The sequence below is a fragment of the Setaria italica genome, chromosome VII (genome assembly GCF_000263155.2).
Source record: "Setaria italica strain Yugu1 chromosome VII, Setaria_italica_v2.0, whole genome shotgun sequence".
In the NCBI taxonomy this organism is placed as follows: Eukaryota; Viridiplantae; Streptophyta; class Magnoliopsida; order Poales; family Poaceae; genus Setaria; species Setaria italica.
Genome location: NC_028456.1, coordinates 4,073,552 through 4,096,338, shown reverse-complemented (window position 1 = coordinate 4,096,338; position 22,787 = coordinate 4,073,552). Strand labels below are relative to the sequence as shown.

General features: G+C 45.9%; 1 pseudogene; it reads left to right on the top strand.

Moving 5' to 3' along the window:
* The first annotated feature begins 21,700 nt into the window (after positions 1-21,700).
* Positions 21,701-22,787, top strand: part of LOC101764272 — a 62,959-nt pseudogene continuing 61,872 nt past the window's right edge.

Here is a 22,787-nt window from a genome sequence, read left to right as displayed (position 1 = left end):
TTTCCAAATTCAACATTTCGGATCAACTATTCTAAACCCGAGTCCTGACGGTGATGTAGATTTGATCCATCATTATGAAACTCCCCTGCTGGATTTATTACCTCATCCAAAAAAACCCAGAGAGCTGTTCTTGAATTGCCCTGATTTTTTCCGTGTCGAGGAGTCTTTCCTTCATGTACATCATCTGTGTCATTAGCAAAGGTTATTATATAGTAGATCAATGGGTCTACACAATTAAAACTAATTTATTGTTAAGAATTTTATATACGTACGCTGAATTCATGGTTGGTTATACACTTTGGACCTACAAAGCCATGGATGAACTCACATACGTAGTATCCGCATAAATTATTCCCCGGCTCCTGTCTCAAACACTATATATATGGCAAAAGAAGTTATGAAATATTTTTTGTGTTCAAGGAAATGTCACGATATGTGAAAATTTAACACATACCGGGAATTCATACTTCAAATCAAGTTCCTCCTTGAATTCACTTGCGTGATATCGATGGAATCGAGCACATGCTTTGTTCAAAATGTCTATGAGATTTTTGTATTGATCTCTTGGTTTCCTCAAAGAGTCCATGACATAGACTGCACTTTGATCAACCATGAAAACAAGGAGTATCTAGTGGAAGCTGTTACAGCCAAAGCTAGATAGTGTTATGTTTAACTACTAGTTCGAAAAAAAAGAGATGGGAAACACGCTTACTTGAAGTTATACGGTAGAAGTATGTACTTCTTGTAATGTTGCTTGTCAAGAAACTTATATATGTTCTTCAAGGTTTGATTTGGTCTATCTCCTAGAGTTGACTCGTTTACAACATCCGGGTCCATGAAGCTTACGTCATAGTATCCTTTCCTCCGACAAGTTTGAATCTCCATCCTACATGATAAAAATTGAATAGGAGTTAAGACATCACACAGTGACTAGAGCGGCGATTTTGAAGTTAGAGCAAATTAAAGACTTACTGTCGACCATACATCTATGGGCCCACCGGGAGGCTTGGACAGTCCTAGATATGAGGTTGTACACCGAGACGTGTCAGACATGGAGACTACAGTGCAGGACGGTGTGGTCTACATGGAGGATAAGGACTAGTCGAGGATTAGGAAACTACTGCTAGTAATTAGAGTAGGACTCTCTAGTCGAATCCAACTAGTACTCTTGTAAAGCAACTGACCTGTAACCCTACCCCCGGTAATATAAGGTGAGGTGGGACCCCCTCCAACATCATTAATCAACACAATCCAACCAACACATAGGACGTAGGGTATTACACAACATAAGCAGGCTGAAACTATCTAAATCGTGTGTTCGAGTTCATCTTTGAGTTCCTGATCTTGACGAGCCCCACGCACAAAACACTACCTCAGGTACCCCCTCAATAGGTTGCTGGGTCTAAACACTAACAGCTGGCGCGCTAGGTAGGGGCACTCGCCAAAGATCCGTCGGAGAACTCAATGGCTCAAGTCATCATCAAGCCCACCGTCACGTTTGAAGAAGGTGTGATGTTTGTCTTTGGCTCCTGGGTCTGCATCGCGGACGGTGCTGGAAACTTCCACCACCACATCGCGTCGACCCTGGAGGAGAAGCACTACGACATCAACCTCCATTGCCCAAGTTTTAGAGGATTTCATTGAAAAATTCAATGAAATTTTCAACCTCTTCCAAGGTTCCAGGGACGAGTCCAAGTACAACTCGACTTCTCCTACCAGTCGGACTGGTCCCCCTGAGCTGGCGCATAAGAAATTGTGTGAATCAGTCTATGTGAATTTGTCTATGATACAACTAGATTCCCATTCGAACTCCGAAATGCGGGTGCTGTTTCCCAAGCCACCCTGTCTAGATCCCTATCCAACTTGAATTCGATCGAGAACCTTTGACTATTACTAGAATCCGGATGAGTAGGCTCCCTTATCAGGTCCACAGCAGGGCCTGGTACTCACATCTACTCCACAAGGCAGATTCATCTGCTCTAGCCAAGGATGACGAGTCACGCCTTGTTGCATACCTTGACAACCTCCCATACCAGGAGGGAATACCTCTATCTTCTATCTACAAAGAAGATGGCCCTATAGAGATCATCACGTCAAGCTCGGCTAGTTTTTCCCCAGAGTGGGAACTACTCGCCATCATCACTCCTCAAGGGGCCAACGGCGACGGAGCAGAACAACCAGAAAGGCATCCGCGATGTGAGCGCCACCCAGATGACATGTCGGCAGATGAGCTCTCCGCCAATGTACAAGGAGAAGAGACTGAAAGTTAGAGGAATCGTCGACATACAAGGAACGCAGCACGAGCAGATCGTTGCCGCCGCCTTGCGTCTGATCTACCCATCAAACTTGGACCACGCGTTTGAAGCAGTTCAATCGCATCACCACCATACTCCTCTTGCTACCATGCATCCATTGATCTGATTACTCGAGCAATGCCACAAGATAAGTACACTAGGCAACTGGCTCAACTAGTGGAGCACGCGTACGAACAACTCGATCGGGAGAGAGCGATCAGCTTGGTCCGACGCACCTCCTCCCATCATGGCAGAAGCAAGAGGCATCCAAGCCGTCTCAAAGCCGCCAGAAACGAGGTTCCCAGAATTGAGAACCCCAGACAAAGTTAGCACAGGGCAGAAGGTAGTTGGACGGGACCCTCGGGAGGCCGTGGCCACCGTGGGTCCTGCCAAGATCCTGAGCAACCTCGCGACCTCCGCTAGAAGCTCAACCAGAACTGCGACTGTCGTGACATCTTTGAAGGGTGCCGCTGCGAACGAAGCAGGAAGTCGACTACTCGGGAGAAGACACCGACAGGTTCCCCGCCTTTTCAAGACGAGTACGCAAGATGGTTCTACCCGACAAGTTTAAACTTTCGGGTATTAACAAGTACGACGGCAAGCAGGACCCAGTCCAGTGGCTGAGGTGCTACTCGCTAGTAGTCCAAGCAGCAGGGGGAATCGATGACACCAAATTCATCTACTTCCCCATCTGCATGGAGGCAGGGCCACTCACTTGGCTCGAGTCTCTAGAAAAGAACTCCATCAATACGTGGAGTCAACTAAGGCAGTGTTCACAAACAATTTCGCTGGAGCAATGCAACGCCCTGACAACAGAATCGACTTGTCACAAGTCAAATAGCAACAAGGCGAAACCTTGCGTAGTTACCTATGTTGTTTCTTCGACAAGAAGGCCACTGTCGTGGATATCACGGAGAAGGACGCCATAGAGTGCTTCCAGAACGGTCTCTATGACCGCTGGATGTTCCAAGACTTTGGTAGAAGATGCCTAGAAGATATCAAGTCTCTTAAGACCATGATACAAGCCTGGGCAGATGAAGAAGACAAGGAGATCGAACGGTTTGAATCTCGTTGTAACAAAGGGCAGAACAACAACAATCAAAGCAACGACCAAAGTAATGGCAAGAATCGCAACGATCGTCCCAACGACAACCGAGGCAACTACTCAAGCGATCAAAACCACAAAAGAAAGCCAGACAATACTGTCACGGCGATGTCCCAGTCTTCCAAGAAAAACGGCGAAAATCAAGACAAGACTCTGTTCAAGGAGCTCCTAAAGAAGCAGTGCCCATGGCACCCACACTCCAAACACTCTGCGATGGATTGCATAAGCCTTTGTAGAGTCATGAAAGATCTGTCGAAATCTTTTAGAGAAAAAGACAAGGGCAAGGCCAAAGAAGACAGAGACGAGGATGATAACGGCAAATTCTAGAACCTGTCCAACACTGTCAACATTATCTTCGGTGGCACATCGGATACTGCCACCAAGCGGTCCTAGAAACTAACCCTCCGAGAAATCATGTCCATTGAACTAGCAACGCCTACATTCCTTAAATTGTCTAAGGTGCCAATTACCTTTTCAAGAAAGGATCAGTGGACTAGTTTGTCCAACCTAGGACGCTACCCTCTCGTCTTGGATCCAGTAGCAGAGCAGGCTCTCGACTCACAAAAGTACTCATCGATGGCGACAGTGGCCTCAACGTTCTCTTCGCCAAGACTTTGAGGAAGATGGGTCTGGACATAACAGATATGCTCACCCTGACGAACTCTTCGTTCTACGGGATCGTCTCGGGTAACACGGCTATACCCCTTGGTTAGGTGGTTTTTTCCAGTTACTTTTAGGACCAATGATCACTATCGGACCGAGTACATCCTGTTTGTGGTGGAACCGTCCAACTTAAACTGGTTTAAATGCGCCTAATTGCTGCCGATGCAGCAATTATCTGAAACGCACTTAAAACAGTATAAGTCCGGTCGTCCGTCGAGTGTCCCTAGGACTCCTCGAAAGATCCACGTCATGTCTCATAGCCATATATCAGGATTGTATCTGCGATGGGATAGCATCAACAAATATTACATTTTTACATACATACACGAGATACGAGTTATTACAAGACATAGTTTGAAATAAACTTAACAGTGCAGGTTAGACAGGGCTTCTAGGATTTTAAACATAAACGGTTCAGGAGGGAGATGAGCATTTAAGATTTCTTCTAAGGGTATTGTAAGACTCATAGCAATACCCTAGTTTTTCGGGGCTTCCTCCTCAGTGGATTCCTGCAGTGCCTCTGAAAATAGCCACAAGGGATAACCTTGAGTACGAGGTACTCAGCAAGGCTTATCCGACTAACCAATATAATAGTTTTTCGTGGGAACAGGCTGAAGACCTATGGAGGAGTGGGCGAGAGGAATCGACGGGAGGTGCGGCGGTGGCGGATGGAAACGGCAGCGATGTAGGGTATGCTGGCGGAGGGGCTGGGCAACAAGTTGACTGGGGTGTAGCCGGGGTACCTGTGGAGGAGTGGGCGAGAGGAATCGACGGGAGGTGAGGCGTGGCAGTGGAATTTGGTCGGCGGCGGTGGCTTTGACAGAAAGGGCGGCGGTGGTAAAAAGAACGGCGGTAAAAGGGGCGGCGCGGGAGCGGTAGATATACAAAGATTTCACCGTGCGCATGGTTGACACCGTGGCCTACCTATGGACTCGCGTGGCAAGGAGGTGGCGTAGCTACCGCGTTGGCGGGCGACCGAGAATGCCGGCGGCGACACGTCGAGCTCGGCTCTATCACCCTCCCCCTCTTTATTTTCTGATGCCCGAAGTTCAGAGCTTCACCACGGCCGATTTTGAATCCGACGAATCACAAGTCACTTAAACAAAGTTGTAGATAAACTTGAATCCTTCAACTTTTATTTAAGCTTCTACCCGAGATAAACATCCAAAGGTTTTCAAATTTAAGTTTTTCTCTTGCAAGTAACTGAATCCTTCTGTAGTTCCCATTCAGTTCGTCAGGCCTTCGGGCAGAATCATTTACCCGACTTTGTAATTCATTTCAGTGGTCCAAATCCCTTCCTTTTAGTCCAACTACTTCCCATTTGTGTTCTACAACCTTCAAGGATTCCATTTTGCCCATAAACACTTACACCTTTTGCTCTACATTTCTCTGAAATCGGCTCCAAACTCGGCTACATATTGCTGTTTCAGACTTAGACAAATTCAGTAGTGCAGTCTACCGTGACAAGGTGCTGACTTTGAGCCTCCATTAGAAATAGTTCCCTCTACTGTTCTTGATCAACAACACCTGAAGATACTTGTCCAAAGTCCATACTTTAATATGGTATAGTTGTCTTGATCCACTTATTTGAAAAATTCAACAGAAATTAATTTCCAAAATGGACTCTGGTGCTGTTTTTCTCAAATCCCTATTGTCGGACGATGAACAGTGCAATTCGGTTTTAATTCCTTTCTTTGATTTTCTTGAGGTATTTAGGACCAGATCTTGTCCCAAATCTTGATCTTCAAGTTCTAATCACTCTTATACTTTCATTCCATATTTTTGCCAAATTTTTCTAAATTTCGAATTCAAAATTCAAATTTTGGTCAAATTTGACCCGAATTTGATTTTTAGCCAATTTCTTCTCCTTTTGTTCATGAATTGCTTCTATTTCTTCAGAGCTACTTTGATGACTAAAATGGCAGGTGTTACACTGTTCGAGGTGGCTGACTTCGAAACTTCATATCACACCATCCTCGGAAGACTAGCATTGGCCAAGTTCATGGTCATCCCGCATTACGTGTACCTAGTACTCAAAATGCCGGGACCCAAGAGAGTACTCTCCCTGCGCGGAGACTTGAAGACATCATACGACTGCAACACAGAAGCTGTGGAGCTAGCAGCGATTACTCAGGTGCCAAACTCCATGATGCAAGTCTTCACCGCCTCCAAGAAACTGTCCCCGACAGAACTCAAGATCCCAGAGAAGAAGTCGGGGGTAACCAAGGTCAAGCCGGCAGGAGAGGTTGATATCAAAGCTATCGACCTTGAGACCGACGAAAGCTCCAAGACAACCTTGATTGGCGCAGGGCTGGATCCGAAATAGGAAGACATACTCGTCAGCTTCCTCTGGGCCAACTGAGACATCTTCGCATGGAAGCCATCTGAGATGCCGGGGGTGCCCAGGGAATCGAGCACTCACTGAACGTGGATCCCAAAACTACACCAAAATGACAATGACTACATCGATTCTCCCAAGACAAAAGACAAGCCATCAAAAAAGAGTTGGTCAAACTACTCGCAGCTAGCTTTATAAAAGAAGTCTATCATCCAAAGTGGCTGGCCAACCCCGTCTTGGTGCAAAAGAAAAACAACAACAAGTGGAGGATGTGTGTCGACTACATGGACCTCAACAAGCACTGTCCAAAGGATCCCTTCAGACTCCCTAGGATTGATCAAGTCATCGACTTAATGGCTGGATGTACCCTACTCTGATTTCTTGATTGCTACTTGGGGTATCACCAGATAGCTCTCAAGGAAGAAGACCAGATCAAGACGGTGTTCATCACCTCGTATGAGACTTTCTGTTACACCACAATGTCCTTCGGGTTGAAGAATGCAGGCACTACATATCAACGAGCCATCCAAGAGTGCTTCAAAGAGCAACCACACCATTATCACAAACTTCCCCATAGGAGACATACTCTACAATAGAGATGCAACAGGAAGAATCTCCAAATGGGCAGTAGAACTCGGAGCCTTTTCCCTGGAATCCAAGCCAAGGACTGCCATCAAGTTGCAAGCACTAGTCGATTTCATGGCAAAGTGGCAGAAAAATCAAGTACCTGCACCAGTAGAACGTTCAGAGCATTGGGTTATATACTTCGATGGATCACTCAAGCTCGAGGACGCTGGCGTAGAAGTACTCTTAATCTCTCCCAAAGGCAAACAACTCAAATATGTGTTGCAAATCTTTTGGGAGGTATCCAACAATGAAGCTGAATACGAAGCGCTTCTGCATGGGCTCCGCCTGGCAGTTTCGCTGGGAATCAAGCGGTTGTTGGTCTACGGCGACTCACTGGTAGTCATCAACCAAGTCAATGACGAGTGGGATCGTCACAAAGACAACATGGACGCATACTGCCTTGAAGTATGCAAAATGGAGAACTAGTTCTCTGGTCTGGAGTTCCATCACATGGCTCGTGATAACAACGTAGCCGCGGATGTCTTGTCCAAGCTTGGATCTACTCGTGATCAAGTTCCAACTGGGGTCTTTGTCCATGAGCTACACAAGCCATCCATAGTGGAGCCGGCACCATCTAAAACCACCGATCGCGGCAATGATGCGACAGGCCGGGAGGTTATGATGATCGATGTAGACTGGAGAATCCCCTTCATCAATTACATTAAGGAGCACAAGTTGCCTCCCGAAAAGACAGAAGCAGAGCAAGTCTCATGGCATGGCAAGAACTACGTTCTAGTCAGGGACAAGCTCTAAATACGAGGTGCATCATACTGAAAGAGATCCACAAAGGCATCTGTGGCAACCACGCATCATCAAAAATGATTGTGGGCAAAGCTTTCAAAGCAGGATTCTATTAGCCCAAAGCTCTCAAGGACGATGAAGAACTAGTCCACTGGTGCCAAGGTTGTCAATTCTTCGCCAAGCAACATGTCCCTGTGTACAAGTTGATCACTACACCACCCTCTTGGCCCTTCACATGCTGGGGGCTAGACATGATCGGCTTTCTACCTACGGCACCCGGGGCCTTCAACTGACTACTCGTGATGATTGACAAGTTCACCAAGTGGATCAAAGTGAAGCCGGTGACCTATCCCAAGACAGACAGGGTACTTGACTTCCTCGACGAGATCGTCCATTACTACGGCTTCCCCAATCGCATCATCACAAACCTGGGCTCGAATTTCAACAATCACAATTTCTGGGAGTATTGCGAGAACAGCGGGATCGACGTCCGGTGCATCTCCGTTGCCCATCCATAGGCCAATGGCCAGGTTGAGTGCGCCAACGGGATGGTATTGGAAGCTCTCAAGAAGAGACTACATGATATCGGCAACACTAAAGGAAGCAAGTGGCTCAAGGAGCTACCCAACATCCTCTGGGGGCTTCGCGCATAGCCGTGCAAGCATACAGGGTATTCACCCTACTTTCTAGTCTACAGATCAGAAGCTGTCCTCCCCACCGACGTCATGTAAAAATCTCCAGTAGTCAAGCAATATGAGGAAGGTGTGGCTGAAGAAATAAGGAGTCTAGACTAGACAGCCTCGAAGAAGCTCGTTGTGCAGCACTCGTCCAATCAGCAAGATACCTTGAAGGAATCCGCCGCTATCATGATCGCAACGTCAAAGAACGTTTGTTCAATACAGGCGACATGGTCCTTAAGCGTATCCAAGACACCAAGGGGCTGCACAAGCTAAACTCGCCTTGGGATGAGTAATCCTTCTCATTTTTGCAATTTCTGCATGGACAACAAATGAAACTGGACGGTGGATCGAGAAAACCACGCAAGCCATTAATGTACTCCATGGAGCGTTTTGTCTGCATTGTACATCCATTGCCGATTCATCTACAAAATATTACTGAACCAAAGATTTTTTGATCATCCATACAATTATAAATGAAACATAACAAACATGATACAAATACCATTAAACTCAAATGTTGCGGAAAGTTTAGATAGAAATACACAAATTTAAATTGTAGACCCAAACAACATGATACAATACAACAAAATCAAATGTTGCTGAAAGTTTAGATAGAAATACACAAATTTAAATTTCAGACCCAAATAACATGATACACTACGATAAACCATCCACTAAGTACTATCTAGGAGGACTTTAAGCATTCTTGGGCGGTAAAGATGAAGGTTTCACTGACCCAGCCTCATCCTATGGTTTATTTGTGCCTTCTGCAACAGTAGTACTAAATGGACCTGAAACATCCGGGACTGGCGGTGGAGCATAACGACCACCAAAAGGAGGTTCCTAACCCGCCGCAACAGCATCTTCATGACATGTTTGCAAATAACGAAGCATTGCTTTCTCCCACGCGCTCATTTTCTTTGGCTTATCATAAGGGCCAACTATGGTTTTCCCTTGCCGTGAGAGGAGCGACGATCGCCCCCACCATCACCACTACCTCCAGCAGCAGAAGCCATCTCTATGCATCATAATTTATTTAGCTCATATTTGCAAATGACTAAACTATGAATGAATTATAAATTTTTCCCACAATTTACTTAGCTCAAACATAATATATAAATGAAAATTTTCTCCATTGTAGCTTATTCTAAAAATTACTAATTACGTACCTCTATTTCATCTTATTATCTCTATGTACCACAATTTATCTCGCTCACATTTGTCTCTATTTCATCTTATTGTAAAAAATGACTAATTACGTACCTCTATGCACTAAACTATGAAATTATTCCTCTAACTTCATATCAATTTTTTTGAGTAATACGAAAACATAGCATCCAAAAAATTGTAGCTTATTCTAAAAACAAATATGAGCTCTAAATAACACATGGATATAAATGAAAATTTTCTCCATTGTACCTTATTCTAAAAATCATAAATTACTCTAGCTCTAAAGTATAAAACTTAGTATACTAACCATGTATTAAGGGAGAATGAAGTTTCTAACCTTTAGAACACTTGAATGAGTGAAATCCCTATGAAATGGTCTTCAATTCGGCAGCACCTCCCCTATGACGCCATGGATAGGATGAAGCTCGAGCCGTGGTGAATGGCTCGGGCAGCAGGAAGAAGAAGACGAATTTATAGGAGAGAATTTAGTACTGGTTGGGAGCACCAACCAGTACTAAAAGGTGCACATTAGTACCGGTTGGTGGTACTAGGTGGGGGGCACCAACCGGTACTAATGTGCACCTTTTAGTACCGGTTGGTGCCCCCAATCGGTACTAAAGGGGGTCACGGGAGACTAGCCATTAGGTCCGATACTAATGCTGACATTAGTACCGGACCCAATTGCAACCGGCACTAACGTGCTGGACGAAAGGTCCTTTCCCCAGTAGTGATATGGTCTAGCTTTGTATTCAATTATTTAAAAACTAGAAAATGTAATCAATGTTTAATATTTAAGTGAAAATCATACATTCATATTGTTTCATATGTAGCACTGAAAATATGGAAGTGAAAGAAAACATGAACTGATGCTGCTTAGTATAGTACATATATATTGCATACTTTACCTTTGCCTAAGGAAAAATGCCTCAAAAATCAAAAGACACCATAATATCTTGTAGAGCCAGATTATCTGCAGCTAAGAGAAAAATTCTCAGCTTGATCAATATATCAAAAGGGAAACTGCGAAAACTTTTTTTACTTTTTCTTTCCTTTTTCTTAAGGGGTTGTTTGGATACAAGGTACTAAACTTTAGGAGTGTCACATCGGATGTTTGGACGCTAATTAGGAGGACTAAACATGAGCTAATTATAAAACTAACTGCAGAACCCCTATACTAATTCGCGAGACGAATCTATTAAACCTAATTAATCCATCATTAGCAACTGGTTACTGTAGCACCACATTGTCAAATCATGGACTAATTAGACTTAATAGATTCGTCTCGCGAATTAGACTCCATCTGTGCAATTAGTTTTGTAATTAGACTATATTTAATACTTTTAATTAATATCCAAACATACGATGTGACATATCCTAAACTTTAGGAGGTGTTTCCCAAACACCCCCTAAAGATGTTTGAAATGGCTGGTACCAATGTGGAGTATGAACATTGAGTTCAGATAGCGCAAACCTGATTTCTACACACGAGCGTCAGCGAGCGTTACAGCGCTAGATTCCCCCGACCGTCCAAGTTGCCTCACTTGCGCGGGACCCACACGAGTTAAAGCTGAACCGCCCGCTTAACGCTCTCTCGCCTCTATCCATTTTCTTTCTCCGCCGGTTTTCTTCCCATCTCTCTTCGCTTGCAGATCCAATCGCCTGGGAGTGCGCGCGTGGGACGGGGCAGCAGCGGAGCAGGCGAAATCCAGGCGGCGGCCGGCGGTAGGAGGCGGGGCCCGACGGCGGCTTCGAGGGTGGCCCCCGCGGCAGCGCTGGCGGGACAACGACGACGCGCCGCGGCCTGCCTGCGAGGGGAGCGGCGGCGCCCTAGGCCCCGGCGGGGTGGGCACGGTGGAGCGATGGGCTGCCTGGTAGAGGAGCGCCGCATCGATGGCGATTTTTTTCTCTTTAAGATTTTGTTTTCCAAACTTTTGTGTATAACTTTTTTCCTTTTTAGTTCCTAAATTTGTTCCACAACATTGTGATTCGAATTTGTTTCTAATTTTTGAAAATTGTGTATAAATTATGTCCATAACTTTTGGTCAAAATTTTTCACATAAATTTGTTCATAAGTTCGGCACACAAACTTTTCTGTGACATAATTTATTCACGCATATTTCTCGTGCATAATTTGTGCATATAAATTAATTAAAATTTGTGTTAATAATTTTTTATATATAATTTATGCACATAAAAGAAAATAATGAGAAAATCGCCCACGTGGAGTGGTCCTGGTCCACAACACCCGCGACAGGCGGACAGTGTGTGGAATCGAAGGCCAATACGCCTCCTAGTGCCACTAATTAGCGACTCCCATCATTTAGGTATAATGGGCAAGACATCAAGGTCCATCAACGGATTCTGAGTTGTTGGGCCATCATCTTAATCCAGGCACAAATCAAATGCAATTATTAATAGAAAATGCAATCCAATTGCAGAAAAATAGCATCTATATATATATATATATTTAAATTTGAATTCAAAACCATAGTGTACATTTCAGAAGTGTGTCATCCCGTTTTGGAGGCAATTACTTAGGCTTGACAAAACGCGGAAGAAATAAGAGTTCGATACTGGCTGTCTCAGTGGCTGGGCTATATCTGGCCATGCAGCCCACAGCCCGAGAGCCCGGCACGGAGCACGTATTTTTAGCCCGTACCTAACCCGGCCCGGCCCGTAATTCTTCGGACTCGGGCTGGCCCGACCCGCATCATCGTGCCGGGCGTGGGCCGTTTCCTCGGCCCGACGGGCGGCACGGCCCGGCACGAAAATGATTTCCAGCCCGTTGGCAGCCCGTCAAACGAGCAGCGGCCCAGCAGGCGGCCCAGATTCGGGAGGGTGGGCATATATAAGCCCTCGCGGCCGCCGACGCCCCCCCTTTGCAAACCCTACCCCCATTCTCCCGTCTCCCCTCCGCCCGCCGCCTCCTCGCCTCCTCGTCTTCTCCGCTGCGCGCCTGCGCTCCAGGCTCCTCGCCTCCTCAGCTCCTCCTGTCCCGGCGAGTCGGCGACGGCCGACGACGACCGGCGCGCCGCCTCCTCGCCTCGACTCCTCCCGTCCTCCGCTCCCGCCTCCCGGCTCCCGGCTCACCTCCTGACCGCCTGGCACCTGCCTGCCTCCCTGACTGCCTCCCTGGTGCCTTCTGCCTTGCCGGCTTGCCACCAGCACCGGCGTACCACCTCCTCGCCTCGACTCCTCCGTTCCCCGCTCCTTTACTCCTCCCGTCCCGCCTCCCTGGATCTGGATCTACATCTAGATCCTCCTGATCCTTAGATCTAGATCCTCCTGATCCTCTTCTTGTTCTCCTGATCTTGTTCCTGTCGTCCTCTCCAGCCCGGGCTGAGCCGCTGAGGCGTCACAGGTATGTACATGAGTAGATCCTCCTGATCCATTTCTTGTTCTCCTGATGTAGATCCTCCTGATCGTGTTCTTGTTGTCCTGATCCTCTTCTTGCAGGTAACTGTCTTCTTCTCCTGCTCCGGGCTCCGGCGTCGCAGGTATCCGTCGCCCCGTCGGGTGCCGCGCGCCGTTGAGTGACGGAGCGGTTGAGGCCTGAGGGACGCCCCGGCCCCCGGCTGCCGCTTGCCCCAGGAGGTCGTCGTGATGGACGAGAACTACACCATCAACGACGACCTAAGGGCCTGTGGCCTGCCAGGTAACATCTTGCTGATCCTCTTCTTGTTCCTATCTTCCTGATCCTCTTCTTGTTCCTGTCTTCCTGTTCCTCTTCTTGTTCTGTTCTACCAGGCGACGATGAGGACGACGTGGCTGCCGGAGCCGTGCCACTCGTCGGTAGCTCTGCTGCTCCCGTCAATGTGGATGCTGCCGGTGCCGAAGGTAGTATTCCACCTTCTACCCCATCTTCTACTCCAACTACATCAACGGGCACCAGTGTCTGCAAGGGGAAGCGGCGGTCTGCTGCCTGGAATGACTTTGAGGAGTTGTTCCAGGAAGGCGCCAACAGGAAGAAGGTAAGGTACGCTGCCAAGTGCCGTCATTGTTCTCACATTCTTACTGGCCGGTCTTGTGCTGGTACTGGCCATTTGCTCCGGCACCAGAAGATGTGCTTGGCTAAACAAAACCATTCTTCTCTTGTTCAGTCGCAACTGCAATTCCATTCTGATGGCTCAATTATTAATTGGGAATACAAGCCCGATCTTGCTCGCAAAGAATTGTGCCGGTTGATTGCTACACTTGATCTTCCCCTAGGCTTTGGTGAGACAGAGGTATTTGTGGAGTACATCCAGCGTGCTCATAACCCTCGTTTTGCTAAAGTTTCTAGACAGACCACTTCTAGAGATCTTGCCAAGTTCTTTGCCGAGCGTCGTCTTTCTCTTGTTGATACTTTGAAGTCTCATGTTTCTTCTGTTTGTCTTACTTCTGATATTTGGTCAGGGAATGCCAAGGAGGACTACCTTAGTGTTGTTGCACATTTTGTTTCTGCTGATTGGGAATTAGAGAAGAGAGTCATTGCTCTTAGGTTGATTGATTGCTCCCATTCTGGTGTTAGCATTGCTGAGCGTATTGAACAAGTTGTTTCTGAGTTTGGTTTACAGGATAAAATTTTCTCTATCACACTTGACAATGCTTCTGCTAATACTTCTGCCATGTCCACACTTATTCCCAAATTTGTTGGTTATCTAGGTCCAGATCCTGAACCTCTTGATTCTGATTCTGATTCTGATAAAGCACTTGTTGGTCTTTTGCATCAACGTTGTGCATGTCATATTATCAATCTCATAGTCAAGTCTGGTTTGAAGAGGATCAAGGCTTATCTTGAGGCTTTTAGGACTGCAATCTCTTTTTTGAACTCTTCTAATCAACGCATTGCAGCTTTCCATAACTTCTGCATTCTCAAGGGGGTACGCCCTCGTAAGTTTGGTTTAGATATGGATGTGAGATGGAATTCTACATATCTCATGCTCAAACATCTACTACCATATAAGAATGTCTTTTCTGTCTTCATTTCTGCTCATTATGTGCACAATGGCCAGCCACTTCTGACTGAAAACCATTGGGTAATTGCTGAGAAAATTTTGCTGTTCCTTGAAATGTTTTATGATTCCACTGTTGCTTTATCTGGTGTTTACTATCCTACAAGTCCTTTGATGTTGCATCATATTATTGAGATTGCTGGCCATTTGCATGGCCAAGATTCTGATCCATTGCTCAGAAATATTGTTGTTCCTATGAAGCTTAAGTTTCTCAAGTATTGGCAGAACATACCTCTGTTGTATTCCTTTGCATTCATTTTGGATCCTAGAGCCAAGGTGAGAGGTTTTTATAATGTTCTCCAACTTCTTTCTCAGACAGTTGGTGTTGATTACTCTTCTTATTTCACTGAGGTAAGAACTCAATTACATAAGTTGTTTAACAAGTATGAAAACAAGTTTGGTGCAGTTCGATCGCAAAGGCCCGCTCAACCTTCAGCTGCTACTGGTAAGAAAAGAACAGCATGGGGTAAGATCTTTGGTGGTCCTGGTACATGTGGTTCTCCTGTTCTTTCATCTACACCTCCTATATCTCCTGCTTCAGAGCTGTCATCCTACTTGGACAGTGATACTATTTCTTGCTATGACGATGACTTCAACATACTTAGTTGGTGGCATGAGCACAAGCTATCCTATCCTATTTTGTCCATACTTGCTAAAGATGTTATGTCTGTTCCAGTTTCCACTGTTTCTTCGGAATCTTGTTTTAGTCTAACTGGCAGGGTGATTGAGGAGCGGCGCCGACGGTTGTTGCCGGAGACAGTGGAGATGCTGACCTGCCTCAAGGATTGGGAGTTGGGAGATGCAAGGGCCCAACATGATGTTGAGAAGGAGGTCAATGAACTGGAGGAAACTTACAAAAGCCCCTACCCAGACATGGATGAAGGCCAAGCTAGTCAGTAAGTACAACTCATTACTCATCTTGTTTATTTGTTAAATACTTTGAATTGCAAACACTAATCAACTAATGTTGTTGGCCTGTTGTGCTTGTGCACCTCTAGGCCTACCCCAGGACTAGGAGCAAGCTGAAGGCTGAAGCCTGTTGCCTGTTGCCTGTTGGACTTGGAGACTTGGCTTCTGTTGCGGTGTTGCCTGAATGCCTGTTGGAGCTTGGCCAGTTGCCCAGTTGTTCATTAGATGTTATGTTTGTGAGTCTGTCAATCTGTGTGTGTGTCTCAAACTCTTTGTAATGTTGAATTGAAACAATGAAACTGAGCTGGCTGTACTCGTTTTTCCTTTCCTAGGGTTTTCTCACAAGGGTGAGTTTTTACCTAGGAAGGTTTTTAATGAGGCAGCCAACACTTGATCACACAGATCAAGTGTTAACAGCTCTAATAATTCCATGTGATGAATCTGTGAATTGTGATTGTGTCCATGTGATGAATGTGTCATGTGTGATTATGCAAACACTTGAATACTTGATTAACCTTCTATTTTGATTTTTGAATGTTTGATAAACTTGAAAATTTTTGAATTGTGATTGTGTCTGTGATTTTTTAATGCCAACACTCGAATACGGGCTGTGGGCTGGCCCGACCCGTAAAAATGGACGGGCTCTTCGGCCGGCCCGGCACGAAAAAGACCTCACGGGCCCGTGCATGGGCCGCCCCCATAGCCCGTGGGCTGGCCCGGCATGGCACGACGGTGTTATCGTGACGGGCTAGGCCCGGCACGAAAACGAACGGGCCATGCCGGGCCCGTGCCGGACCGGGCCGGGCGGCCCGAATGGACATCTATAGGCTGGGCTTGTGCCCGTGCGGTGAGCATTCGGTAGCGTTGGGCCCAACTTTACATATGCCGGTTTTGTTGCTTGTTTTCTGAACTAGTTTTATGGAGGAGACATGACCTTTCGCAGAATCTAAAACAAAAGGCCTCTCGTTTTAGGCTCATCTGGTGAAGAAGTTCTACACAGATCAAAGCAGAAGAAGTACATGTGACTTGATTTATTACTAAAAAGGGCAAGAAGAAAATGAACGGTGAAGAAAGTAACAAACTGACGGAGAAGTTCCGGCCTGATTCCGACCAGATGGCGGCCAACGGGCTGCGCTCTGGCAACATTAGGGTTCGGGGTTAAGATTTTAGGGTTTAGGTTTCAGGTACATGTGGTCCCAGAGATAGAGGGAGCTTCAGGGGAGGTAGCTGCCCGCCGGTGGAGGAGGGTTGCGGGTGGGACGGCGAGGCGGCGGGAGCGCTGCCTGCCGAGGTTGTGGGGGACAACTGGTGGGTGGTGGTCGCAGCGGGGGCGTTAGCGTAGAGTGAGCTACCAGCGAAGCTGAGAAGGAGGCAGGGGTGTTGCTTCTTCGATTCGCGTGGGCTGTGGTCGTCGGGGGCGGCGCCAGCGGCAAGAGCACTGTCGGAGATAGGAGGGACTCGCAGTGGGGGCATTGGCTCCAGCTTTGTGGGTCGTGGTTGAGGGCGAGGGTGGGAATCGTGGCCGGATCATGGGAGGTGGGAGGAAGAAGATGGTGGAGGAAGGGAGAATTGGCACGAGGTGGGGCTAATATGGAGAGCCCTCACCCCCATTTGCCTCCTAATTTCTGTAATAGTAAAAGTTGCTAAAAAGAGAAAGAAACAATAGTTAAACACCAGATGAGTCTGCAGGAACTGGGGTCATCGGACTTGGTGTCCCTGTGCCACGCAAGAGGCCTAGCGTGATTGATCCCTTCCTGGCTTTCTGCCCAACCATATATAGTTAAACATGTTATCAAAATATAAAAGGCACTTCAATTCACACAAGTTTTCTTTTTCGAGTCCCTCTGCCATAAGTTGTTAGAAGCTGTTGATTATCAAAGCATGGGATATCAACAAAATAAAAGGCACAGTCCTGTTATGGACCCCGAGCGTCAGGTGGATGAGGCATCTGGGGGTCAAAGAGCACGGCAGGGACGGTGAGATCGGGGTGCTTGGATCCATCACCATACGTGGCTTGCGGCGGCAGGCGAACACAATCCGTGGGGACCATCATGTCCAGGAACCATGTTGTGTTCACGACAGCGACACGTCAGACGGTTGGTGGGGCCCACAGCCGTGATGCCGTGGCATTCCGGACTGGTACGACTTGTCTGAATCCGCTGTCAACAGAAAGTGGCTTAAAAATCACAGGTGCAGCGAGGGCGAGGTCGGCTGTTTCCTCTTTTGAGTGGAAGCATAAGCAAAGCCTTTCCTTTTTTTTTAATGCTTGTAGGTGTACAACTCCAATCCTATGGGTGCATTTTTCGTACGGTTTTCCGCAGCAGACTGTTTTCTAATTCTGGTATAGAAATTCCTTTTGCAGCTCCACTGATTCACAACCTCTTCCTTTCCTTTTCCCATCCAATTTTTTCTTTCCTTGGAAAACTCTACAATCATCTAGACTTTACCAACACCGGTACTTTATTTGGATATCGTCTCACTTCAGCGCAACAAATAGCTTCTACCAGATAATCCAACAAAACACAGGTTACTTTCGTGTTACCATCCTAAGCTAGTACTACGTGGTGCAGCTATTGTCTATTCGTCTACTGGCGATGACAATGATGACGGTGACCTTGAATATGACATTGTTATCGGCACTTATCTACCTTGCTATCATAACAATTTTCTGCTTCCTTTTTATAAAAGTATATATCATGAATTTATCTACTCTTTTTTTAATAAAAGTCTTTCTCTACTCTGCTTCTGGTGTTAGAGGGACAGTAAATTAAATTAAAACTAATTTTATGTGTGTATATGTTGGTTGATTTTTCTATGTTTACACTATCGTTTGATGAATGGCAAAAAAAGGAAAACATGAGGAGATATGTTTAGTCGAAAAGGATGATGTGAGCGCTAATTACTATCTCCATATATGGGGAAAAAGTTAGCAATTAATACTAGGGCACCATGGCACCAAAGATAGTGCCAACCAACAATGAGGGGGAATCCATGCAAAGTTGGTGCTTAAAGCATAAATATTACACATAAAAGTTTCAATGCAAGTGTTCCATGAATCCATTTTTCGGAAAGTTATGTGCAGAAATTTTAGAAAACATTTCTTGAAAAGCTTTGTGAAAAAAATCGATACAGTTTCATCTATCTAAAGAAATAAAGTTGTTCAAGGAAAAACATTTCCAAGAGAGTAGCATTGGGGTTCTTTTGTGTTTCCTATTTGAGTATGCATGAGCGAGCTAATGAGCAAGCTACATCATTCGCATTTTGTCACATTGTTGTTGAAATTAGTGCAAATGTTTATGACATACCAGTGCTAAAATTGATGTGCAAACTTATGTTATTAACTTTTTTCAAAAATTAATTTTTATGAAAATATTATAATGGCATCTTTTTATGAATGTTTTTTCTGAAAACATTTCCTAAAAAATTTGTGAAATTTTTTCTACAAACATTTTGGGAAAGTGATCTTGAAAATTTTCATTAATGGGTCTAAAAAATCTTCAAAATTGGTAAAAGTATATATAAAAACATATCTTATTTTTTTAAGAAAAATCTATGAGTAGGTTAAAAAAATCTAAAAAAATATAGTGGTGGACAGAAAATTGTTATAAAAATAGGTCGTTTGGAGCTGGAGTGGGCTTAGCTCAGCGTTGTACTATTTTTGTTTGTGTTATTGTCCAAGTGAACATTTTACTGGTCGTTGAGGGTTGTCTCTTACTGTTCGTGCGGGTCATAAATAACTTTTAATCGTTTGGTATTGGAGTCAACATTAGTGGGCTTTGGTGTTTTTCTTGTTGCTCATTGAGAGATTTTATTCGCATGTTGTCAGACCGAACGTTAGTAGGCTTTTTTTGTCGCTTTGCTATTAGGGAAAAACCTTGACGAATTTTTGTCACTTGTTGTCGGTATGGACATTGGCACACTCGGAGAGTTCATTTTTTTTGTCGCTTGCTGTCAGAGGATTGATGAATGACAAAAAAAAAAAGGAATGCATGAGGATTTGTGTTTAGTTAAAAAGGGTTATGTGAGCGCTAATCACTATATTCACATATAAGGAAGAAGTTAGCAATTAATAGTAGGCCACCATGGCACCAAAGATAGTCCCAACCAACAACGAGGGGGGATCAATGCGAAATTGGTGCTTAGAGCATTAATTTTATATCTGAAAAATTCGATGCAAGTGTTCCATGAAACCATTTCTTGAAAGGTTTATGTGAAGGAAAGTTGGTCAAGGCAAAAATTTCCTAGAGAGTACAGCATCGGGGCTCTTTGTTGTTTCCTATTTGATGGTGCACAAGTGACCTATTTGATGGTGCACGAGTGAGCTAATGAGCAAGCTCCATTGTTCCCCAGCTCTTGCGTTTTTGTCGTACTATTGTTGGAATTAATGTATATGTTTATACCATGTTAGTGTTGAAATTGATGCGCAAACTTATCTTATTAAATTTTTTAAAAAATAAAATTTTGATTAAAAGATATTTCCTAAAACTCTTGTGAAATTTTTGTTTCTACAAACATTTTTGAAATTTGATCTTTAAAATTTCAAAAATGGTTCCAGCAAAAAATGTGAAGATGTATCTTTGAAAACATGACTATTATTTTAAGAAAAAATTATGAATAAATTTTCTAAATTCAAAAAGGAATTCTGAGGTGAAAATTTTTGGTTGTTTATTATCGAGGTGAACATTTTAGTGGGTGGCTTTTGATCGCTTGGTGTTGGAGTCAACTTTTTTTTGGGGGGGGGCGGCGGGGGGGAGTGGGGTTCCTGATACTAGCAGGCCTTTTGCCGTGGCTCGTTATCAGAGCAGAGCGTGAAGTGATGTTTGTCGCTTGCAGCAGTCTCGGAGCATTTTTTTTGTCAGTTATTGTCGGAGGGAGGTGTTGAGGATCTTTTGTCGCATGCCGTTGGAGCGGGTGTTACTGGGGCCGTATTTGATCCTTGGCTAAAGTCTTAACCCTTGTCACATTGAATATTCGGACGCTAATTAGAAAGACTAAACATGAACTAATTATATAACTAATTGCAGAAGTTCTGGGCTAATTCGCGAGACAAATCTATTAAATCTAATTAATCCATCATTAGCAAATGGTTACTGTAGCACCACATTGTCAAATCATGGATTAATTAGGCTCAATAGATTCATCTCGTGAATTAGTCTCCATCTGTGTAATTAGTTTTGTAATTAGCCTATGTTTAATATTCCTAATTAGTATCCAAATATCTGATGTGATAGGGACTAAACTAGGAAACAAACACCCCCTGAATGTTGGGAGGTGGCATTGTTTGCCACTTGTTCTCGGATCGGATGTTGTGGGGATTTTTGTCACTTGCTATCGGAGCAAACGTAGCATACCCTGAATAGCAAGAGGTCGACAGTTTAGGTCTACATGTGCCTTTTTGCCGCAGCGTTATGACAATTGGTGGCGACCGGTAACTTGTTGTGTGTGCCTGCATTGCAGATTAACAATCCCGGTAGCAACAAAAACCACTGTACGAGCCACGTCATGAGGCCTGCGTGCGGCATTATGTAGTACATACCAGTCACGGCTGACAGAGGAGGAGGATGGAAAGGGCCATTCTACAAGCCACATCATGAGGCCTGCATGCGGCATTATGCAGTACGTACCAGTCACGGCTGACGGAGGAGGAGGATGGAAAGGGTGGTGCAGAGGTGGATGAAGCTAGCGTAGCCGGTGGAGTGGAGTGACAACAAGCACACAACACGCATCGTCCAAGGCATGCTGATGCAACGTAATGCAAGGAGCCACGCCGCGCAGTCGCAGGCAATCGATCAATCGATCACGTATCGGACGCACACAGCCGCAGCGGACGCACACAGCCGCAGCGTCGCGCGCGCGGGGCGCCGGGGGCCTGCCAGTTTGCTCATGCCGCACCACATGCCACCCGCACGTCCCCAGCTACACGTCGCTCGCTGCCCACATCGCGCCACGTGGGGCCCACCGCTCGGCGGCTCGGCACTCTCTTTCATCAACGCCACCGGGCGTCGCCGCTCACGCCATGGAGCGCCCAACTACACAAGGAAGACGAGAAGAAAAAGACCTCACCTCCCTCCTCTCTCTCCTCTTAGCTTCGATCTCCACCTCCACTGCCTCTTATCCTGTGCCCTAGCTGCTAGCTCGTCCTTCCTGCGACGACCGCCGGAGAGGGCACTGATACACATATGGGAAGCGCTGCCGCCAACAACGTTCCCGCCAGCAACAACGGCAACCCACCCGCTGCCGTGCCCTCCGTCCCGACCATCAAAAAATGGTTGCATGGGCCAAGCCGCACCCTCGAGCACCCGCGCACGGCCACCGCGGAGTCGTCCAGCGATGCCGCTAGCAACGACAACCTACCCGCTGCTGCGCCCTCCGTCCCGACAATCGAAGAGTGGCCGCACGAGCCGTGCCGTGGCCTTGAGCCCCCGCGCGTGCCCGCTGTAGGATGGTCTAGCACCGCCGCCGGCCTGAGCTGGGAGAGGCGGGTCCGGCGACGCTGGACGCCCGGGGCCTCCTCGTCATCATCATCACCAGCCAAAGGCCGGCAGGGTAACGAGGATGTGCGATGGCAGAGAACATTGATGTCGCCGCCGCCAGTGGCGGGATCACAGCTTCCGGTGGTGCGGGTGTGGCCGGTCGCGTTTGGGTCCCTGTCAATGCAGGGGAACTTGCATTACATGGAGGACGCCGTCTCGCTCCCCCGGCTTTCTACACCTAGGTCAATGGCTCACCCATGCACTTCTTTGGCGTCTTCGATAGCCACGACGGATCGCATGTACTTAGACATGCCGCTGACTCGCCGGCGGCAAACCGTCGTATTCGCCATCTTCCACCTAATCACTCTCCATCACTCGCCAACAAACACTTTTACCTAAGTAATAATCAAGACGATATTCTTTTTACCTATTCTGCACTATTTGTATCGTACAGTAAGAAACATTCACCTGTTTACCACGGTATACCATTTAGTTAATCACTGCTCCTCCGTCCCAAATTAGTATTCGTTTTGGTTTTTCTAAATTCATAGCTTTTGCTATGCACCTTGATATATAGTATGTCTAGATACGTACAAAAGACATCACTACTGGGGAAAGGGCCTTCAGTATTGGTTCCTAACCCCCCTTTAGTACCGGTTGTGCAACCGGTACTACTAGTTCGGTACTAAAGGGGGTCCTTTAGTACAAGTTGAAATAACCGGTACTAAAGGAGTATTAAATTTTTTTTAAAAACCATTAGTGTTGCTACACTGGACTGAGGGCAGGTATGGCA